This window comes from Peromyscus eremicus, chromosome 14 (assembly GCF_949786415.1).
Source record: "Peromyscus eremicus chromosome 14, PerEre_H2_v1, whole genome shotgun sequence".
NCBI lineage: Eukaryota > Metazoa > Chordata > Mammalia > Rodentia > Cricetidae > Peromyscus > Peromyscus eremicus.
Genome location: NC_081430.1, coordinates 58382269 through 58406306, shown reverse-complemented (window position 1 = coordinate 58406306; position 24038 = coordinate 58382269). Strand labels below are relative to the sequence as shown.

The window sequence follows — 24038 nt, the reverse complement described above, 5'->3', positions numbered from 1 at the left end:
GCCCCAGCATGGCCCCTGCTGGCAGGGGTGGAACTAACAAGGCTCAGTGCCAGCCAGGGTCACAGGGCTGCATGAAGGAAGAGGATGGCTGAGCCTCCACCCATAGGGCTAAACTCAGCTCAAGAGCTTGCCCGAGACCCTGGACCACAAAACTAGAGGATGGCTGTTCCTGACCTGTAAGTCCTGTGTGCAGTACCTGTCCAGCCTCTTTCTTAGCCTGAACCAAGGGGGCCACTCTCTGCCCCCACTGTCACTCACTCCAGTAGATCTGCAGAAGAGCACAGGGGTTGCCTCCGGAGCTGGCTGGTGACATCTGTCAGGAAGAACAAAGCCTTGAGTGCCTGGGTGGAAGGCTTATGGGGGCCACACCTAGTGCCCAGCTAATCCCAGCAGGAGGCCCGCCAAGATGGCTTCAGCATCTGCATTGTGCCACAGAGGACGCAGATGTCAGAGAGGTGAAGCAACATGCTCAGGACCACCGAAGGAGGGTGGAGGCAGAAAGGGAATCCGCCCGAACCCATCTCCTCACTCAGTCACCACACCCTGAGATCAGACAAGCTGGAGAAGGCCAGTGGCTCTGCGCAGAGGGGCTCCCTGGGGCCCTGGCTTTGAGGAGAAGATCTTTAGCCAGGTGCAGGCTTGTGGGCCTCACTCTCTAATTACCTGGACTGGAGAATTAGACCCTCCTCTGGGAAGTGTTTTCTGGTGGGACTTAGCTGGGAGGGGGCCCATGGGTGCGGCTGCCATTTACCGCACCTAATGTGTGCCATGCACGTCACAAACATTGACTCTTTTACATCCCGATATCTGGCAAACAAAGCGCTCTGCTTCTCTGCCTTATGGCTTTGGCTATGGAGTCTCCGAGCCGCGGGATAGCATGCCCAGTGTCTCATCAGCAGCCAGTTCCCGCTAAAGTCAGCCCACCCTAGGTTGTAAATGTCGCTCAAGACCCTAGTGCTTCTCAATCTGGGGTTTCTACGACAGTTGGCAATGGAGAGCTGTGTGGAGGTGGGAGGTAGCGGTTATTCCACTTATTGTGTGGCCTGGCACATGGTTCCAGTTGTCCCCTGCCCCTGGACCCAGCAGAAAGTGCATGCAAAAGTGACAAGCTGGCCTGGTCTCTCACCTCCAGGGAAAAAAAAAAAAAAAAAAAAAAGAAAGAAATGCTGCTGGTGTGTTGTAGTTGCTCTGGGAGAACTGAAGGTGGCGCTCAGGGTACCTCGGATTCCGGGAGCCTGATCACCTCTGGCCTGGCAGCAAGGGGATATTGAGTTTTGCAGCTGGACCTAGCAAGATCTGAGCCTGGTATATCCAACACTGGGGAGTGGGGGCTCTACCCCTGCACAGAGCCTCTTTCCAGACAGTGGTCAGAATGAGGGCACCTCTTAAACTGCTTGTTTCCTAACGCAGAGTCATGTGCAGTCGGAAGGCAGGGCAAGCCCCAGCCACAGCAAGGTGCCATGCGGAACTAGACTAGGGCAATTGCAGGTCGGGGTTTCTGGTCTAGAAACATAAATGGTGCAAGTGGTACAATCTAAGCACCACCCCCCCCAGACCATCATGGGCTCTCTGTCCCTCAGAGCCCTTGTCTTAGGATGACACCCCATCATACTATCTCATCTGTACAGAGGTCCTGTTCTGTAGTGACCCACTATGCATGCAACAGCCCCAGCTGAACGGCACCTGGCTCAGTCCTCCGACAAACAAAACAAAACAAAACAAAACAAAACAAAACAAAAAACCAAAAAACCCCCCAAAAAACCAAAAAAAACAAAAACAAAAACAAAAACAAAAACAAAAACGTGTGAGCATCCTGATGGGGAGCTGCTGATCTTTGTCAGGGTTGGGTGACTGATGGTTGGCAGGGGGCTTATGTCCCTAATTCTCTCCTCACTGGCAGAATTTGTGATCTTGCTTTTGTTGTCTACTTGGAGGTTGAAACAGGTACTCTAGCTTAGAACACACACACACACACACACACACACACACACACACACACACACACTCCTTCAAAAAGTAACAATGCACAGCAATTATTTTGAAACACAAGAGGTAGAAATGACTTGAACTCCAGAGCCCTGAACGGAGCTGGGCACACAGTGGGTGCGCATGTGGCTCCCCCTCTCTCACAGCCGGGGCCTGTTTTGTGTTCGGCATGCTAACCTTGCAGACAGCTTTTAAAATCTTGTTTCCCTTTCCCCATCGACATAAATGTCTCTCTCATAAGTAACATTTTAAACATCTCTGTAATATGCTCGCAGGTGTATGAACTGCGGTTTATTTGAATCTTCCATTACTGTACTTCTAGCCTGTTTTCAATTTTTCTCCTTATAAATGATACGGCTGATGCCTTTATGAGGGAAGTGTTTTCATATTTCAGCTTATTTCCTAAGGAGAGACAAAGTAGTCAGAAGAAAGATTAACTTGGTCAAAGGTTTTAAAATCTGATTTCATATTTCTTAAGAGGAAGGCACCTTATGAGACAACTTCATAATCTGTTGAAAAAACCTGGTTATGTTCTTTTTTAATATTGTTTTTCAAAATGACTCGTTCTGAGCAATATCCTGTGCCTTTCAGCAGACAGCCGCGATATGAAAGGAGATTTGTTCCCGGGCGCTCTTAGGGGGCGATCTGGCACAGGAAACAGACTCATCGGTCCCCAGGAGTATCTGATGGTTGCTATGGCAACAAGTCATTTAACGCAACACCCTACGAAAGCACTGATCAATAAGGGAGGGGGCGCGATTGAAACAAATTAGCTGGTGTCTGAGCGGCCCTGAGCGAGAACAGCAATAATAGCCCTGTCAGTCCCCTCCTGGGGCAGGACCCAGACAGGAGGCAGACGCACAAGCCTCATTCTGGCGCCCGTTGCATGGCGACGCTGCTGACCCTATCTGACCTGGAGCTGGGACCCGGGCACAGCCCCTCCCGCCTTCTGCACAGTCCCACCGAGGCACCGTGCAGCACCCCACTGCAAAAGTGAGACATCCAGGCCCGGAGGAGAGCTGGAACAAATTCTCAGCTCAACCTCCAGGGGTTCCCAGCTTGCGCCCCCAAAGAAGGAGCCGTGGCTCCCCCCTAGTCTTTCTTACCTTCACCCAACCATCCTCCCCCCAGCCCCCGGGCCGGTGTCAGAGGGACAGTGGTTCCCCAAGGGAAGTAAACTGTGGCTGCATCTGTGCTATGAAAATGAGGGAGGGTTCTTAAGCCAGCTTTGCTGTGTGCTTACAATTGTGACTGATGTGAGGAGGGTCAAGGGACAGGATGAAGGAGAGGGGCAGCAAGGACCCACTTAGACAGACCAAGGCAGGCAGCCCCAGACAGAAACCACACACAGAAAAAGAGTAAAGCAGGAGGCCCAAGACCCCCCCCCCCCCCAACTGTGTTCTGATCCCATAGCAAGGCCCGGGCTCGTCTAGAAAGACAAGGGAGAAAATGTCAGGCACTAGGGTTGATATGTGAGCTGCACATCCCTGTCCCACCAGCCTGGGCTAACTGCAGAGCGCTACCCCCTTCTGTTTGGGGTGGGCCCAGGAGCCCCTTCCCTTAAGTCTTTTCCTTACTGAGTGTCAGTTGTTTTTCCTAGGACCTTTACTGCCTGGCCGTGGGGCTCCGGTGGCTCAGTTCCTGAGATCTCTTAAAGAATAAACTGGGGGTCCCAGAGATTGGCCAGAGTACCATGAGTGACTGTGACCCAACCAGGTCCCCACACTGCCCTGGAAACATGGACAAGGACTCGGGTGATTTGAGCTTAGTGTTCCCCTAAGGGGTGTGTGTGTGTGTGTGTGTGTGTGTGTGTGTGTTGCTATACACAGGGTAGTGGGCACACAAGGAGCTGGCAGGGGAATTGTCCACGGCTCCCTGAAGAATGGGGTCTGACTCGAGTGATCAGGAGCAGAGTCTGGATTGGCAGGGACTGGCTCTAACTTCTTGGCTGTTGCAGTCTTTTTGTGCCTCAGCTTGCTCATCTTGGAAATGGGCGTGGGCATGTGCCCAACCTTATTGGATAGCTATGTGCACTAGGTATCTTGGTATTTGTGTTTAGCCCTCTGGGAATAACTCCCTTGGCTTCTGATACAGGTGTCTCTTATGGGCTCTGGGAGGCCAGTCTGGGACCCCAGCTCCTCAGAGGTCAACAGCAGCACAAGCTGGACATTTTTGGCTGGGCACAGCTGGATTGCAATTCTTAGCCCGCCGGCTGCTGGCTGTGCAACCTCAGCTAGTCACTAAGTATCTCTGTGCTTCTTTCTTACAAGTGCGTGCTTGGATATTAGCGACAATACACCAGGAGGCACGATTTGGGCTGCAGTGGGTGAGGGCAGAACATATTTCCAAGCCAGACAGCCCTCCCCTAGCAGGTCTGCGCAGCAGAAATCATGCGGGACGCGAGCGCAGGCGCCTGAGAGGTAGTGGCGCAGTTACTTTTGGAAAGATCCAGAAGAACCGGGTCTGGCGCTGGGTGGATGGGGCGCTCGGGACCGCTGCACTCCCGCTGCTGGCCGGCAGAGGGCAGCCTGAGCCCACGAGCCGCATTGTCCTCGGCTCACCCCAGCCCTGCGGCTGTGTCCCGGGCCATGCGGCGCGCCTCTGCGCAGCCAGCTAGCTGCCCCCTCCCCCGGGAGCCTCTCCATCATCCGAGGGCCTAATAATTTACATTTAATTTGTTAGCGGTTTAATGTTTAATTTAAAAAACTGAATGATTCATTGCTATATTAATAAATAATAACATTTATTATTCTCCTAATGAGTGTCCAAAATACAAAAGCAATTACACGTCTTATGTATTCTCTCATAAACTGAGACAGCAGCGCGTTCATTACGGAATTCTGTTGGGGTCTTGACCCGCCTTCGTGCCTGGCTTTGCCCTGGGGCGGTCGGGGGAGTTGTCCACCTTTAAAGCAGCTATCAGTTTGGCTCTGCTCTGGGTTCTCAGGACCTGGGAGCCCCAGGAGAACAGGCTCCTGCCTTCCAGAGGGTGTCCTGTCACACCGTACATTGTTTCTTTCTTCCACAGATACGCACTGGTCCCAGGCGCGAGGTGTGATTATGCTCCCTTCTCAGGTCGGGGAAACTGAGTCTGGAGGGGGAGGCACCGAGAGGCAGAGCCATGAGCCCTGCTGTGCTCAGCTGGTTAATTCCAAGCACTATTTTTTTTTTTTTTTTCTGGGTTCCAGAGCAAGCTGCCGCAAGCCCTGAACAGGACGGGGCGGGGGTTGGGGGAGGGGGGGAAGCGGGCCGGCGGGCGGGGAGGGGTGCGGCGGGAGGGCGGTGGTAGGGTCTGGACGAATCCCCAGCCAGCCAACGCCCTAGCTTGTTCCCCTTCTCTGCTTCTTGTAGATGGTGTGGAAGGTTAAAAAGAAATAGGGTAGTCAGCAAAGCGAGCTCAGCAGTAAGACTCCACCATCAGCTTTCCAGGAGCTGTAGGCGAGGCCAGGACTTTGGAAACAACAGAGAGAGGTCGGGGCTCTGGCTTTAGGGGCCAGCTTTCGGGAGGGGCAGGGGCTGGTGGTGGAGCTACCTGCTTAGGTTGCAGGTAAGGAGGGTCAAAGACAGGCTTGCTCAGGTGTGCAACCCAGAATGCAGTGTGGGTAATACTGGATACTATCGGGAAGAATCAAAAAACAGGATCCCTAGGGATGGCAGGAAGGTCAGGGCTCTTCCATCTGGGACATTTCCAAATCAATATCCAAAGAGCTTCCTCACCAAAGACATCCACAGGCAATTGTTCTCACCTTGACCTTTTCACTGTTTTTATTGACAACGTCTCCCATGCCATCTAGCCATTCTGAAAAACCCTGGTTACCCACAGCTGCATAGTATTCCACAGAGGCCTCCCTACGGGGTGGGGTGGACACTGGCTTCGGGCTATTGCCTGGCCACCCTAGCCAATGGTTTGGCTCTGCAGGAATCCTTGATTACCTCCTTAGTGTTGGTTCCTAGAAGTGAAGAACTGAGTCAGAGGGCAGGAGTGCCTGGGAGGTTCTGGCTTCCCGTTCCTGTCACCCTGCCAGCCTGGGTGTACCCACACACTCTCAGGGCATGCCTGGTGGAGGCTGCCTCCTGCTGTGCCCTTGGCATACTTGGCAGGGCTGACATGATCTTCTGTACTTGCCCTTTTCAAGGTGCTGTTGTGTTCATCCTTGCCTGTGGTCACCTTAGGGTCCTAAAACACATACAGATAGGCCTACTACTCCCATTGTCTGAGGTCCATGGGGGTGGCATGCATTCAGCTCAGATTTTAGAGACAGTCTCTCTTGCAGGTTAAAGGTTAACCTTGTGCACACCAAGCAAGTGCTCTGGGCTGAGCTACAATCTCCAGGCCCACTGGAGTCTTGTGGATCTCAGGAATTGTGTTGGTTTGAATGAAAACATGTCCCCCATCATCTCAGGTATTTGAGCATTTGGTCCCCAGGTGGTGGCACTCTTTGGGAAGGTTATGTAACCTTTAGGGCATGAGACCTTGCTGGAGGAAGTATGTCACAGCAGTCAGGCTAGGAGAGTTTGTAGCCTTGCTCTGCTTCCCAGTTCCCTCTGCTTCCGGTGTGCTGGTGAGGTGTGATCTCTCAGCCTTCTCTTGCCACCTGCTACCATGGCTCCCCTGCCATTATGGATATCCTCTCTGGAACTGTAAATCCAAAGAAACTTTTCCTTTTGTAAGTTGTCTTGGTCATGGTATTTTAGCTCAGCAACAAAAAGTAATCAATCCAGGTAAGTGTCCTCACGTTTCAGACAGTAGACAGGCTTAGTGACAGGACTCAAGGTGAGGCCACCCATCCATAAACATCTCCATATACCAGCTCACTCAGGACCCAGCTGCCAACTCAACCACCCTACCATTTACCCAGGAACCCAGGCACCCAGACAAAGACCCAGTGACTCATCCATTCATTCAGGAGTCCATGCATGCATGCATTTACTCACTCACTCACCCACTTATGCAGTAAATGCGACTAAGGTTCATATGGAGCCACTCCAAACTCTGAACAGCCAAAGCAAGCTTGAGCAAGAAGAGTAGAGCTGGAGGCCTGGAGGAGCCAGGACAGCATGGTGCTGGATACATAGCCTGATTTATATAACAAGACCAGCTCTCAAGATACATAGTGAGATCCTGTCTCAAAAAAACAGCAATAACCAGTAAGCATATAGATCAATAGAACAGAACAGAGTCTAGAAAGGAATCCACATGTGTACTATTATCCCAAACTCCACAGAGATGCTACAACATGCACTGAAGAAAAGATACCCTCTTTGATAAATGGTGCTGGGGATACTGCATATCCATATGCAAAAGGCTGGAGCTTGACCTCTGTCACTTACTCTGTAAAAAGTGACCTCAAAATTCATCAAAGGCTTAAACCTCATATTAAACCTATGAACAGTTTTAGAAAACTTAGGGAAAAATGCTTGAAGACACTGATATAGGCAATGATGCTTCAGGATGAGTCCCTGAAAGCACAAGATGAACAGACAGGAGGCAGGAGAGATGACTCAGCAGTTAAGAGTATGTACTGCCCTTGCAGAAGACCAGAGTTTGATTCCCAGCACCCATGTCCAGCAACCTACAACTGCTCCTGGGGATCTGATGCCCTCTTCTGGTCTCCTTATGTAACTACACTCACATATGCACATACCCACACATAGATATACACACATATGTAACTTAAAAAAAATTCTTAAAGGTAGATGCATAGGGTTAGATCAAATTGAGAAGCTTTTGTCTATCAAGGAAAAAATCATGGAGTGTGAAGCTATCCTCCAGAAAGAGAGGAATCGTTTTTTGTCAACTATTCACCTGAAAAAAAAGATTAATATCTAGAATATATGAACAGCTCAAGAGGAACTGAACAACAAAATGCAAATAATCTAGTTAACACTAGCAAATGATTTAAACAGGAATTTCTCAATTCAGACAGCCAACAGACCAACAAACTTACAAAAGCATGCTCAAAATCATTAGCTGCTGGGGAAACGCAAACTGAAACCACATGAAGACCTGTCTCACAAGAGTTTGTGTGGCTGAAATGCACAAGACAAAAAAAAAATACAGTTTTGGTATAGTGGCTTATACCTGTAATCCTAGGACTCAGGGAGCTGAGGCAGGAAGATGTCTGGTTTGAGTCCAGCCTGGGCTGAGTAATAAGACCCTGCTTCAAAAACAAAACAAAGGACTGAGAGTTGGCTAAGAGGTTGAGAGAGTGTACTGCTCTTCTGGGGGACCAAATCCGATTCCCAGTACCTCTGTGAGGCAGCTCACAACCACCTGCAACTTCAATTCCAGGGGATCTAACCCTCTGGCTTCTGCAAGCATGCACACACAGGTGGCAGAAGTGTGTGCGTACATGCATACACATACACACACACACACACACACACACACACACACACACACCCTAAAAATAAAGAAACCTTAGAGGAGCAAGTAAGAGGACTTAGTGCATAAGGGAGGGTACCTGCTTTCAAGTCTGCTAACTTGAATTTGATCCCTGGATCCCACGTGGTGGAAGGAGAGACCCAACTTCCACACTTATGCCATGGAGTATGCACTCACATGCACACACACAATGCACACCACAATAAACAAAAGAGAAAATGTAAAAAAAAAATAGTTAAAAATAAAGCAAAACAAAACAGACCTGCTGGTGAGGATATAAAGAAGAGGGAACTCTTCTTCCAAAAGATTTATTTTATTTTCATGTATGTGCCTGTGAGTATGTCTGAGCCCATGAGTGCTGTGCCCAAGGAGAAGGCATCAGATCCCCTGGAGCCTGAGTTACAGGTCATTGTGAGCTGCTGGATATGGGTGCTGGGAACTGAACTTCAGTTCTCTGTAAGAGCAGCAAGATATTTTAGCTGCTGAGACATCTCTCCAGCCTCCCCAAAATGGAGTTCCTAAACATTTTTGGTGGGAAGGTAAGCTACTACATTCCTTATGGAGACCAGTAAGGAGTTTTCTCAAAAATCTATACATGGGTCTATCAGGTAATCCACAAATCCCATTTCTGAAAATATAACAGAAATGAAAACATGTCAAGGAGATGGCTGTACATCCCATGCCTATTGTGGCACTGTATGTGATGACCAAGATGTAGACCAACCCAGATGCCTGCTGACAGATGAATGGATCAGAATAGATGCTGTAGACAAGGGCATGCAAGGAACGACATCCTGTCGTTTCTAGAAAAATGGATGGAGTTAGATAGAGGCTATTGGCTTAAGTGAAATAAGTCAGACAACAGCAAGGCAAATGCTCTATGTCCTTTCTTGTATGTGAAACTGAAAGAAAGCCAGAGTGAATGTGGAGTTGTGATCCTCAGAGGCTGGGAGGAGGAGGGGAGAGAGGTTAGAGGAGGTTGGATAAGAGGTACCCAAGCTGGGTCAGATAGCAAGAGTGAGGTCTAGTGCTGAACAGCATCACTAACCTACTATGGTGCAAAGAGCAGAGGGGAGGAGCTCAAAGCCTGGGAACAGAGGGAAGGAGGCAAGGGGAAGGAGAGGCTAATTACCATGACTTGATCACCGATATATTGTGTAAAGGGTATTGAATCACCACCCGCCGAGTTGATCATATGATATATATGTCTGATTAATAATAACCTCCTCCAAACAAAAAGTCAATCCAAGACTTAAAAGCTGTGGAAATACTAGAAGAAAACATGGTGTACATACACCATGACATTGAATGAACTGGGAAAGGATTGTGGCGGCAAATGAAAAGTAGACACACAGGGCTGCGGCAAACAGAAAAGCTCCGGTATAGCAAAGGCGACGACCAGAAAGAGTACATACAGGAACTATTTGAAAACACACTCCTGATAAGGGCTAATATCTCGGATTTACAAGGAGTTCAAACAAGTCAGTAAAAAACCACACAATCCAATTTAAAGACAAGCAAGAGCTCTTAATAGACATTGTCAAGAGAAGGTGTACACCTGTCTGACAGTCCACAGGAAATTGCTCAGTGCTATTAATTGTTAGGGAAATGCAAATCAGACTGTAAGGATGTAGCTCACTTCAATTAGACTGGCTACTAGCAAAAAGACAGCAAAGGCTTCTGGGGGGTAATATGGCAGATCGGATGCTGCCTTCTTGTGAGTGAGAAAGGGTTCAAGACGACATTTAAGAGCAGACTGCATTCCAAAGAGAGAAAGAGTGAGGAGCATCAGAAGTCACAGAGGGTGACAGGACGGCTGAGAAGTCCAGAGAAACAGAAGGGTCACTGGAAGTAAACGCGGCATAGGCCGTGGCTGTGGAACCTCCATCTGTATCAAGGATTCTCAGCCTGTGGGTTGTGACCCCTTTGGAGGTCACATATCAGGCATCCTGTAGATCACATATTTACATTACATTACGACTCATAACAGTAGCATAAAAAATTTTATGGTTGGGGGTTTGTCACCACAGCATGAGGAACTACACTAAAGGGTTGCAGCTTTGGGAAGGTTGAGAACCACTGCTCTACATGGTCAGCCAGGCAGGCCTGCTGAAAAGAGATCGACAGTTCCACCTACAGGGTGAGCACACCATTCCTGTAAGACTCCATCAGGCTGGAAGTTTTGGTGAGACTGTGACTCCTCTGTGACTGGTCAGCAGCTGGACAGAGACCCATTTGGGTGCTTCTCAGAGGGCTGTGGGGCACAGGTGGCAGGAGCTTATTTAAGAGTGACCCACCCTGAGGGTCTGATAATGACACAGGCAGGTAGCCTGGGACCCACTGCCACAGCTCTAGAGTGACATGGTAAGAGAGTAGAGACTTAAATAAAAGGCAACATTAGGATTGACATATGATGGGTTGGAGAGATGGCTCAGTGGTTAAGAGCACTGGCTGCTCTTTCAGAGGACCATGTTTCAACTCCCAGCACCCACATGGCTACACACACCTGCTTGCAATTCCAGTTCCAGGGGATCTGACTCCCTTTTATGGTCTCTGTGGGCACTGTCTGCACATGGTACATGGACACACGTGCAAGTAAAACAGCCATACACATAACAACAGCAACACCACCACCACCACCACCACCAACAACACATCACTCGAAGAAGCCAGGTGGCGGAGGAAGACTAGATGCCCTTTCTCACCATGACTTCATATACTGAATGAAGCATGCGTGAGAAAAGGCCCGAGTATACAAGTGTGGAAGGACTGAGTGCTATGTGAACGTCCTATAAAGGTCACACACCTCATGGCTCAGCACTTTTTGGACTTTTTCCTCAGTTCACTGGCGTACTCCCATCCTCAGGAGTGCTTTCTGTTTCTATTTCTAACCATTCATCTTCAGTCCAGTTTGTTGCCCTTGGACACAAGAAACTGGGGATTTCAACACATGTCCCTGGGACACTTGGCTGGGTGCCCTGGTACTCCAATCCATGCCTATTACATCAGGAAATAGCTATGAGAAGCAGTAGTGGGGAGGAGAAGGGCTGAATGCTGCTGGGATGTTTAGAGAGCAGGAGGCTGGGCCTGGGCATTGAACAGTACAGTGGTCAGTGGCCTGGCCCTATGAGGCTAGGAGATGACCTCATCACCTGAAGTCAGTAGGTGACATCTGGATCTACCTTTCTGCTGGACAGTTTACAGGTGGGACCCAGAACTCTGAAGCTTCCTTAAGCACTGGACTTCTATGGCCTCATCCCTCCCCCAGAATGTTTAATGCTCTGTGGATTTAAAAGCATGGAGACTAAGTCTGAGCAGCTCTCAGTGTTTCTTTTGCTTCCTCTACCCCTCAGCACACCCAGGGGATGTCCCTTGGTTAGCACATGGGCCACTCCAGTGTGAATGAACTGGTGGGTCTCAGGAGTGTGGCAGAATCTGTCTTGCCCACTGGCTGCAAAGCTAAGGATGGGTGACAGAGGCTCCTAGTATTACCAGGCCCTGGAGGTCCTACTGCCTGGTGTTTCTCTGGGCAGGGTCTTGGAGAGGGCCAAATAAAGCAAGAGAAAGAGACTGGTGGACAAGATGGTATTTAAGCCTGGGTTTGGGAAAATGCAGTAGAGTCTTTCATAGAAGAACATTTCCCATTTTCAGAAGAGGAAAGAACCTCTCAGGGGTGATGGATGGAAAATTTCTAGGCTTGGAGAAATTCTTTGTGGGATTTGTAGGGTAGAGAGTTGGTATAGCTTTCTCTTTGAAATTGCACTTTAGACCAAGTTCTTGTTTTTTGTTTTTGTTTTTGTTTTTGTTTTTGTTTTTGGAGATAGGGTTTCTCTGTGTAGCTTTGCACCTTTCCTGGAACTCACTTGGTAGCCCAGGCTGGCCTCGAACTCACAGAGATCCGCCTGGCTCTGCAGACCAAGTTCTTGTTAACACACTCATTTTGCAAGTGAATAAAAAAGGTGTCAAGCAATGGAAAAAGGAATCATAAGCAATGATTGGGGAAGAGAAGGCAGGCCGACAGGGCTCCCTTTACGCTAGCGTCAGAGCCCAGCCAAAGAAAGGCTGGTCCTTTCTGGTATCATGCAGTTTCTTCTTTATAAATTCATTTTTGTTCTCGCTCTGTAACTTCCAGTCTGCTCTGCTACACTGGTATACAGAGAAAGAATGTTCCCAAAGCAAAGACAGCTCTGGAGGACACCGGACACCTGACTTTAGTCTGGGTTTAGTATCAGCCTAAATGAAGTTTGGTTTCCCCTCTCTGGGTGGTACTGGGAATCGAGTGCCCAAGAGTAGACTCCTCACTAAGAAGACTCCCCAAATAATGCTGGGAGAGCTATCCAAACCAACAGTGCCTCACATTGCAAACCAAGAAACACTAAAAAGACAAGGCCACCCAGCACCTCCAAAAGATCCTAACTCCTTGGCTCCTGAACACAAAGATACAAAAATGGTTGAAATGCTAGGCAAAGAATTCAAAAGTCTACTTACAAAAATGATCAGTGACTTCAAAGAGGAAACAAACAGCTGATGAATGACACTGGACAAGCTCAGGATATGGGTGAGAAAGTCATGTAAGAGAGAAGATATTGGCAACAATGGGTAATAAATTCAGCAGGGAAATTGAGGTTTTTGAAAAACACACTGAAAAGAAATATTGGAAACAAAAACATGATTAAATGAAAACCAGTAAAAATATCACCAGTAGATGATGCCATCAATTTTTGAGAAAATATTGCCTGTCTATCTGGCTATCTAACTATCTATTACCTAGAGAATAAAGTAAAAACTAAGCATGACCACAACTCACAGTAACTATAGGACGTGGTCAGAGACCAAACTGAAGTATTTGTGGAGTAGAAAAGGAGCTGAGATGAAATGATAGTGGAAATGGGAAAGAGGAGGGGTCTTTAGGGAGGGGGGAGGTCAATACAGAGAAGGTCAGAGGAAGGTCTAGGGAAGTGACAGGGACACAGTTGATCAATGGGGAAAAGGGAAAATGGGGCTCTTTGGGGAAGGAGGGGGGGTAAATGTAGGAGAAGAGGGAGGTAGATAAAATAACAATATGAATGGCTGAAAAGCCACAAGGAATCATGTTGACTATTTACCCCCCCCCCCCAAACCTATAATGCATGTAATTCATATCTAAGTTAAATGAATTTGTTTCATCTGGGCTTATGGAACTCCCTCCTAACAAGACATGAGAAGCTTTCTTTTGAATGTGGCCAGGGTTGTCTAAGAGACTCCCAAAACATAGAGCCACTTTTTGTTGCCCTTCATTACCCCCCAGAGGTGGAAGTAAGTCCCCTTTCCTGAAGACGCCATGCACTTCAGAAACAGGGCCCCGAAACCCCTGGGCTGGAACTGACCTGAACGCCCCCTCCCTGTGGACTAGTTTTCATAGCACCAGAAGGCACCATGTAGGCTTCCAAAGTGGGGAGGAGCCAAAAGTTCTACCTAGCCATGATGCCTGTGAAACTACATAAATGCCCAGTATGGAACGATAACCTACCAGGGACAGGAGCGGCATACACACTCTGGTGGTAACCAACAGCTCTAATTGGTTAAGATTGGCTCAATAAGAAGGAGAGCACTGATAACTCCTGGAAACCTAGAAAACTACTCAGTCTAGTGAAATCATGGTTATTGAAGGAGAATCTACAACCACTAACTTCCTAAACCAGCATAATCCCTAACAACAGTCAATAGACATTTGTCCTTACACCCACAGAAGTGTACTCTTCACCCCTCATCAAGGAAACTTCTTTTTGTGACAGATGGAGACCACTGCAGATCATCACAATCAATCAATATGCAGAGTTGTGGAGCCCAGTCCCTGTGGATACACCTAAAAACACCGCCACATCTAAGGCTCAGTGAACACTGTGGAAGACAGAAAGACAGTAAGAGCCAGAGGATCAGGGACTTTGCTGTGGGATTGTGTCTCCTAGTAACATCAGAAGTGACACCCATTAAGTCTCACCAACGTGACTGCCCAAATGTGAGTGAACAAGGAAGACACCAACAAACACATCAAACTGCACAGGGAAAAGCTCACAGGAACTCAACTCTACTCAGAGATCTATGGCAACAGAGGGAAGCTGGGAGCGGAATTAGCCTTCTCCAGGGAAAAGCATACCAACTGGTTGTCCAGTGCCAAATGGTCAGCCTCCTAAACACACAAGTAATGCATGGACTCAACAGGTTACATTAAGGAATATATATGTGTATACAAATATATGCATGCATGCAATAGCAATTGATTGAAAAAAAGAGGCCATGGATTTGGAGAAGAATAGGAAGGGTTTACAGGGAGGAAAGGGAAGAGAGAAATGTAATTAAATTACAATCTCAAAAATAAACAAAAAGAAAGTACCACTCCCCCCCAGAAACAAACAAACATGACCACAACTCACAACAAATACGGAACATGATCGGGGACTAAACTGAAGACTCCATGGGGAAGAAAGAGAGCTCAGAGAAAAACCAAGGGTGGGACTGGGGAGATGGGTCAGTGAAAATGCCCACAAGTACGAGAACCTGAGTTTGGATCCTCAGAACTCATGGAAAAAACCATGTGACTAAGCATGGATTTGTAACCCCAGTGCCAAGAAGGGGCAGTGTGTACAGAGACAGGAAGATCCTGAAGCACATTGGTAAGGCACCCTAGATGACCTCTGACTTCTAGCATGCATACACACACACACACACACCCACACCCACCCACACACACACACACACACACACACACACACACACACACACACACACACGAGAGCATGCACGCACGCATACACATACATACAGACACACACTCATATGACCTAAGGACATAGAAAATCTACTCAATGAAAGTATAGCAGAAAATCCCAAAAGTCTAGGGAAAGAAATGGGCACCAAGGGCTAGAGGCATTTAGAACTACAGATATGGCCAGAAGAAAAAAGTTCCATGACACATTGTAGTCAAAATGTTAAGACTGTAAAACATGGAAAAACAATAAAATCTGCAAAAGGAAAACACCAACTTGCTTACAAAGTTGAACCCATCAGAATAACATCAGACTTATCAGCAGAGACCTTAAAAGCCAGGAAAAGCGTGGAATGATTTATTTCAAGGTCTGAAACAATAACTATCGGCCAAGATTGTTATACCTAGCCAAGTTAGCTTTGAGAGTTGACATGGAAATAAAGACATTTCAGGCGAAGCACAGGTTAGAGCAGTTTATGACCTCCAAGCCAAGAGTACAGGAGACATGTGAACGGATCCTACACAGAGAGAAAGAACAAGACTATTTCATCCATGCACAGAAGAGGATTTCATGAGAAGAATAAATGCACAAAGGAGACCTAGGATAGTGTCAGTATTGTCCAACCCTGTCAGCCAGTAAACCCCCACTCTGAATAGGTGACACAGATGATAAAAACAGGGAGGCCATGGCTCGGGGTGGGGTGGGAGGGGCACTTAATGGTTGTGTTGTCAAACTGCATTCTGATATTCATGTTTCTGTCCACAGATGAGTTCTGGCCCAGTCTTCATCAGAGAACCTTTTTACTGCATCAGCTGGCAATTAATGCAGAAACCTATAACTGGCCAAGTGTAAGTGATAGTGGAGTGCTTACCCCTAAATGAGACAGTTCTGTTACCCCTTTCAAGGCCCAGGGAACATTGCAGAAGAGGGTGTGGGAAGATTGCAAGAGCTGGGGTTGGGGAGAAGTGCAGCAAAAACTGTCTTTAGGTCACGGAGGTCATGACACAGCCGAGGACCTCAACTCACTGTGGCTGTGGTTATTGTATAAGACGAGCACTTTCCTTTTGCTGCAGCCGTATTTCCAGGCTTCAGAAGAGGCTTGCCTCTTGTGGCCTCCACTGTGATAAAAAGAAGATCTGGTTGGACTCCAATGAGACCAATGAAATCGCCAATGAACTCCTTCCAGCAGATCTGGAAGCTGATCAGAGATGGGCCCATGATCTGGAAGCCTGTGACTGTCCATTCCTGGGCTCGATGCCAGGCAAACACTTTGGCTCGATGGAAGGGCAGGCATGTGGGCATAGAGAAGCGGAAGGGTACTGCCAATGCTCGAATGGCCAAGAAGGTGACCTGGATGAGAAGGATGCAAATCCTGTGCTGGCTTCTCACGAATCTAAGAAGATTCACCGCCATATGTTTCACAGCCTGTACCTGAAGGTCAGAGGGAATGTATTCACAAACAGGCAGATTTTCTTGGAGCACGTCCACAGGTTGAAGGCAGACAAGGCCTGCAAGAAGTTCCTGGCTGACCAGGTTGAGGCTCACAGGTCTAAGACCAAGGAAGCACGAAAGCTCCAGGAGGAGCATCTCCAAGCTAAGAAGGAGGAGATCATCAAGACTGTCCAAGGAGGAAGAGACCAAGAAATAAAGCTTCCCTCATGTCTGTGCATAGTGGCCTGATGTGGATCAGTCATTAAAATAAAACAAACCTTTCCAGGCGGTGGTGGCGCACGCCTTTAATCCCAGCACTCGGGAGGCAGAGCCAGGCGGATCTCTGTGAGTTCGAGGCCAGCCTGGGCTACCAAGTGAGTTCCAGGAAAAGCGCAAAACTACACAGAGAAACCCTGTCTCGAAAAACCAAAAAAATAAAATAAAATAAAAAAAATAAAATAAATAAAACAAACCTTAAAATCATCATCATCATCATCATCATCATCATCATCCTGCAGAAGATTGAGCCCATCAGTATTTCCTCATGGATAGGAGAGGGGCTCATGAGACCCTCACTCCTCCCAGGGGACAACTGGAAATCAATGTTTGTTGGTGGCAGGGTGGGCAGGAATCATTTTCTTTGGTGGTAAAGCTACCAGTAAGTTGTCTTTGCTCCACTGAATAGCTTCTCACCCATGCTTGGGCAACTAACTCTTACAGGCATGAAAGTAGGAGGTGGGATGTGTTGAGAAGATGGGTTACAACAGAAGAGGGTGAGGAAACGGGGGGGGGGGATGGTGAGTGTGAGTGATTAAATTCATTATATAAATGTCTGAAACTGCTAAACTATAAAAAATTAAAAAGACCCCCCCCCAAAAAAAAACCCAGGAAAAGAATGAACAAAACGACAGGAATCAGCCACCAATATCCCTAAATGTAAGCAGTGTTAACTACTCAAATAAAAGACCCAGACTGGCTGACTGTATGTTAAAAGATTAGATCCCACTGCTGTTTTCCCAGCAATGCACTTTACTGGCAATGACATCAGAAGTCTAAGAGTGAGAAGATGGATGTCAATAAATCAAGCAAATAAGTAACAGCTGAAAACAACAGGCATATATATATATATATATATATATATATATATATATATATATATATCTGATAAAGCAGACTTCAAAGTCAAAATTAGTCTGACTGTTCAGACATCTATTTCATAGAACAAACACTACTGGACGTGGATAGTCAAGTCCAAAACCAGTAATAGTAGAGGACTTCAATACTCTGCTCATCAATAGATGGATCATTCAGACAAAAAAAGATGCTACAGAATTAAACATCACCACAGATAAAATGGACTTAACAGATATTTATCCAAAATATTGCATAACAGCTACAGAATGCACAATATTCTCAGAAGCCTTTGAGATATTCTCTAAAACAGACCACATTTTACACCCTAAAACAAGTCTAACACATGAGAAAAAAGTCAAAATAATTTCTTATATCTTATCAGATTGTAGTGGAGTAAAACTAGAGATGAATAGCAAGAAAAACAACAGGAGCTATGGAAATATATGGAACTTGACCAAGACACCCTTGAGGGATTGATGGCCCATTGAAGAAATCAGGGGAGAGGTTAAAAAAATCCCCAAATCAAATAAGAATGAAAGTAGAACTTACCAGAACCTTTGGGATACAGCAAAGGTAGTTCTAAGGGGGATGTTTATAGTTCTGAGTGCCTGCATTAAAATAATAGAGACATTAAATGATGTAGTGACTCATCTTAAGATCTTAAAGATGCAAGAGCAAGCCAACTCCGCTAGTCAGTAGATGGAAAGAAATACGGGAAGAAATCAAAGGAAGGAGACAAAAAACAATACAAAGAATCAATAGGAGGAAAGTGGATTCGTTGACAGAGAAAATATGATTGGCAAGTCCTAGCCAAACTAACCCAAAGAAAGAGAAGACCTAAATTTGTAATATTAGCCATAAAGAGGGGACATTAAAATAGATAGCAATGAAATCCAGAAGATCTTAGCGAGTGTTTTGAAAATTTATATTCCAATAAATTGGAATCTCTAAAAGAGGTGAATAATTTCCTACCCGCGTATGACCTGCTGAAACTGAAACAAGAGGATGTGAACAGTTTGAACAGATTTATTGGAGATGAAGAAACAAGATTGAAACAGTCATGAGTCTCCCCGAGAGAAGCTCACGAGCAGGCAGACGCACTGTTGGATCGATGTCTGAGCTAACGTCAGCGCACCTCAAGCTGTGCCCTCAAGGGAAAAGGCAAGCAGTGCGGCCAATATCATCTTATAAAGCCACTGTTATCTTGATGGCAAAGCTAAGTAAGGACATAAGACATAAAGGAAACTATAGACCAATTTCCCTAACAAATGCAGATGAAAACATTCTCACGAAATACATGAAAACTGAGCTCAACAGCACACTAAAAAGACAGTATATCATGATCAAGTTGGTTGTATTTCTGGCATGTGAAGATGACTCAAAATGTGCAAACTAACAAAGGTAACTCAACCCAAAGATACAATGGCAGAAGTGTATGAATCATCTCAATGTATGTAGAAATTTCAACCTGAAGAAATTATGAACATCAAAATAATGAAGCTATCCAGGACAAAATTCTGCCCCAAGTAACGTGGAAGACCAGAAGCAATCCTTCTAAAACCAGGATCTCTGCTCTCTCCACTCTCAACATAAAGACTGGAGTCTCAGCTAGAGCTATGGGCTGTATTAGTTACTTTTCTGCTTCCTGATAAAACACCATGACCAAAGCAACTTATAGAAGAAAGGCTTCTGTTTTGGGATATTTGATTGCACTGTGAAACCAGAGACTGTGTTAATAAAATCAACCTTGGATAGGAGGGTGGAGCCAGCAACTAGTTGACAGGAATTAGCCATAGAGTATGGAGGGCCCAGGGAGACAGAGAGATGCACAGGAAGGAGTGAGGAGGGACTTGGAGTTTCATGGTCTTTTTGGTTTAGGACGCCTGGAGAGACGGTCTCTTGCTGGGTCTCTGGCCAAAAAGGAAAGTTAGCTGGTTGCTTCTTGGCCTCTCTGAGCTAACAGGTTTTCACCCCAACATCTGACTCCCGAGTCCTTATTGGTAAATAGAACGGTAGAGACTTAGTTAAAAACTACATCTGGCGGCAACGATGAAGCTGGTGCTGGTGGGGCTGGAAATCCCACCAGACTCAGGCCTAAGTGGCAGGGTGCTGTGGGGCCACGGGGTCTCAGTAGATTCAGAGGTCACCCCAAATTCCATGCTCTGATGTGGTAAGAGCTTGATGAAGTTTGTATAGTAAGAGAACAAGAAGGTGATAAATCAAGGTGCTTTTCAAACACTTGGTGGAAACATAAGGTTGATGGGTTACAGCTGTTATTGTCCTGAGACGCTGTATGGGGTGTTTAGTTGGCTGGGAACTAGGGGTCTGTTTCTACAGTCTAGAGAATTTACCAAATGGTCGCAAACACATTAGGTCACATACAGAGGGGAGACATAAATGTCTTTTAAAAAATCTAAAGATGTCCCAAGATAACTTGGCTGTGGACTTGCAACATTCCAACCTCTCTAATTGACTTGTTAATTGGCTCTGCAGAAGGTTCAGTGGATGGTGAGGTTCCTGTCAGGAATTTTCCTTCACAGTCCCCCAATGACCAAGCATCACATTTGTTCACAAAGAGCCCAGATATTAACTTTCTCTCACTGCTAGGAATGCCCATTCCCAGGATCGGATAGAGATGAGACTGAGTAACAGGCAGGAGAGCAGTTTTCATGAGAGAGGACCAGCTGATGAAGCCATTCAGAAAGGGACTTGTGGATCATATTATTATTATTATTATTATTATTATTATTATTATTATTATTGTTTTTTTTGAGACAGGGTTTTTCTGTGTAGTTTTGGTGCCTGGCCTGGATCTCTCTCTGTAGACCAGGCTGGCCTCGAACTCAGAGATCTGCCTGGCTCTGCCTCCTGAGAGCTGGGATTAAAGGCGTGCGCCACCACAGCCTGGCTGTGGATCATATTAAAATCCTCAAGCCATCATTTTAGTTATCTGTATTTGACCTAACATGTGACGTGAAATAGGAGTTATACACCTGAAATGAAAACAGCCAAACACACTGTCTAGCCTAACAAGGGGCATGGGTTCAGAGGAAGGAAACAGATAACTTAAACAATTTATATATTTATATATGCAAATATATTTAAAACTAGATTGACTGTATTTCTTCCCTATTTTTTTTTTTTTTGAGACAGGGTTTCTCTGTGTAACTTTGTGCCTTTCCTGGAACTCACTCTGTAGCCCAGGCTGGCCTCGAACTCACAGAGATCTGCCTGCCTCTGCCTCCCGAGTGCTAGGATTAAGGGCGTGTACCACCACCACCCGGCCCCTATTTTTATAGTTATTTGTACTCTATGAACTATTTTATTGATTTTTGGAGTATTTCAACAAATCTATTGTCTTCTAATTTTTCCTTTTGGCCATGGTCTTATAGCTATAATCTTACGTGGAGTGGCTAGCTTTAATTCTTAGGAAAGATTTTTTTTATTTTTATTTTTATTTTTGTTTTTTTGAGACAGGGTCTCACTATGTATCCCTGGCTGTCCTGGAACTCACTCTGTAGACCAGGCTGACCTCGAACTCAGAAATCCTCCTGCCTCTGCCCCTGAGTGCTGGGATTAAGGGTGATGGCCACCACTGCCAGCTAGGGAAGATTGATTTTTGATATCTAAATTATCTTAAGTCTTATTTGGATACTGACTTGATCTGTTTTTATTATTTTGGTATTGTACCAGATCTTAGTTGGAGGAGAAGTGAATAGTTACATTATGGAAGAGATTGGGTAGTATAATAGAATTCTTTTTTTTTTTTTAAATGTGTACAGGTGTTTGCCTGTGTGTATGTCTGTGTACCACCTGTGTGCCTGGTGCCCAAGAAGGACAGAAGAAGATGTTGAATCCCTTGGAACTGGAGTTACAGATGGTTGTGGTTGCTCAGAATTGAACCTGGGTCCTTGGGAAGAAGAGCCAGTGCTCCTAACCACTGAGCAACCTCTCCAGCCCCAATATAGTATTCTTTAAAAATACTTGCATGCCTTTAATCACAGCACTCAGGAGGCAGAGCCAGGCGGATCTCTGTGAGTTCGAGGCCAGCCTGGTCTACAGAACGAGATCCAGGACAGGCACCAAAACTTCACAGAGAAACCCTGTCTCAAAAACAAACAAAAACAAAAACAAAAAAACTTTTAACTGGGATTGTCTTTTCCTCATGTACCAACAATTATTATTAATGATGTTAATGATGAGGGTGGAAAACAGGAGGTCAGATCTGTTAAAAATTAGAATTTTGTATTGTAGGAATAATCAACCATGAGATTTGTTTTTACTGTTTTTGTTTATGTGTATATGTGTGCCTGTGTAAATACATACCACGTGTGGCATATGATGTCCCCAAGGAAGCCAGAAGAGGGCATCAGATCTCTCAGAGCTGGAGTTAAGGTGTTGTGAGTCACCTTGTGGGTCAGGAGTTTGAACTCAGGTCCTCTGCAAGAGCAGCCAGTGCTCTAACCACTGAGCCATCTTCTCTAGCCCTCGAGTTTTATTTCTTATTTTTAGTGGTTAGAAATGCAAACAGGGCTCCAGTAGGAGTTACTTTGGTGTTATGCGTCTCCTTTTTAGTAGCATAATGCAAATTTGTTTAATTAATTTTAAAATCCCAGCTAGTTATACTATAGGATATCTTAAATATTCATTTAATTAAGAAACATCATGTTTTAAGGTATAAAATATGATTTTTGTTATTTTTAGAGATCGATGTCTTTTGTATAATTTGGATGGAAACAGTTAACCCAAATCTAGCTAGAAAAAAGTTTCTTTGGCTGTAATACTTTGGATTTAAAATATAGGGACCCCCCTCAAATGGAGTTTCTTTTGGAAGATTAGAAGTAGTTTTTGTCAATTTGGAAAATTAGATCAAAAAATTCAAATTGTACTGAAAAATGAGAATTTTATTTTTATAAATAGTGAAACCACTTGAATGTTTTAAATATGAAAATGAGCTTTGAGCAAGGTAGGTGTTCTGGGTCAGAGAACAGCCGTGGCAAAGTCATGACTAATGAAAGGACACGATGGAACTTCACTGGAGGCACAATTAGCATTATTTTATCACTTAATATCATATGAAATGAAATGCTAAATATTACCAGCAATTAAAAATATCTAATGATGAAAGGATTCAAGGGCCGGAGAGATGGCTCAGTGGTTAAGAGCACTAGCTGCTCTTGCAGAGGTCCTGAGTTTGGTTCCCAGCATCCACATGGCAGCTCAGAACCATCTGTAACCCCAATCCCAGGGAACCGAATGCTCTCTTCTGACTTCCACAGGCACTGGGCCTGCTTGTGGTGCAGGCAAAACAGTCATACACATAAAATAAATTAAACAAATCTAAAACATATTGTTTTAGAAGGATTTAAGAAACATAAGAGGCAGGAGAAATGTTTGGTTACTTGGCACCCCCAGCTGTCAAGGGAGCCGAATAGAAGCAGCATGCAGAGTGTTTGAAGTCCGCCTGGGTTGTTCTCAATGAAGCTGGCACATGTTTGATGTGAGGATGCGGATCTAGAGGTTCGTCTCCCGGGGCTTTGCGGTCAGTGGTAGGTTAGAAGCACCGAGAGTCTTCTTCCTGTAGGCAGGATGGAGTCTTTGATGTAATGTCCTTTATTCTTTTAGTTGATGGAATCATCTGTTGCTTTGTTAATGTTTTGAGGAAGACTCTGTAACTAATTCTGAGTTTTTTGGTTATTATATTTAAAGTCCTTTGGAATAGTATGTTGTTTTTTTTAAAAAAATAGGGATGGCTCCTGCCATTCTCTCTTAATTCTTTTAGAGGGAGCAGAGGACTTGTTTTATAAGGAGATAGTGGATGTTTTTGAAAATGGGTGAATCTTTGAAGAAAGCCAAAGCTTTAGTCAGTTTTGACAATGTATTAGTGTTATCTGTTTATCAAATAGGCCATGTTTTAAAGGTAGATCTAAGCATTTGTCCGTTAAAATAATCTCTGTGATTGCTATATAATTTAGCAGGAATGACCCAAGTAGGAATCATTTCTTTCTGTTTTTTTTTTTTAAAGATTTACTTTTAATGGTGTGTGTGTGTGTGTGTGTGTGTGTGTGTGTGTATGTGTACATGAGTGCATGTGAGTGCAGGTGCGCAGGGAGGTCTGGTCTCCTGGAGCTGGAGTTGTGAGTCACCTGAAATGATGCTGGGAACTACACTCCAGTTATCTGTAAGAGAAGTACATAAGCCACTGGGCTGTGTCTGCAGCCCAAAGGAAATTTTCCTACTGTTCTGCAGTGGTTGCCTCACAGGCAAAGGCTCTGTCCAGTGGGAAAAGATTAAACATAAAAAATAGAATCTAGGTTTTTTTTTTTTAAAGTTAGGATAAGAACTTTGAAAACTTA

At 45.6% G+C, this 24038-nt stretch overlaps 1 pseudogene; it reads left to right on the top strand.

Annotated features, from left to right (window-relative positions):
• The first annotated feature begins 2872 nt into the window (after nucleotides 1-2872).
• LOC131923941 (large ribosomal subunit protein eL19-like) lies at nucleotides 2873-16765 on the top strand (annotated as a pseudogene).
• The last annotated feature ends 7273 nt before the right edge of the window (nucleotides 16766-24038 follow it).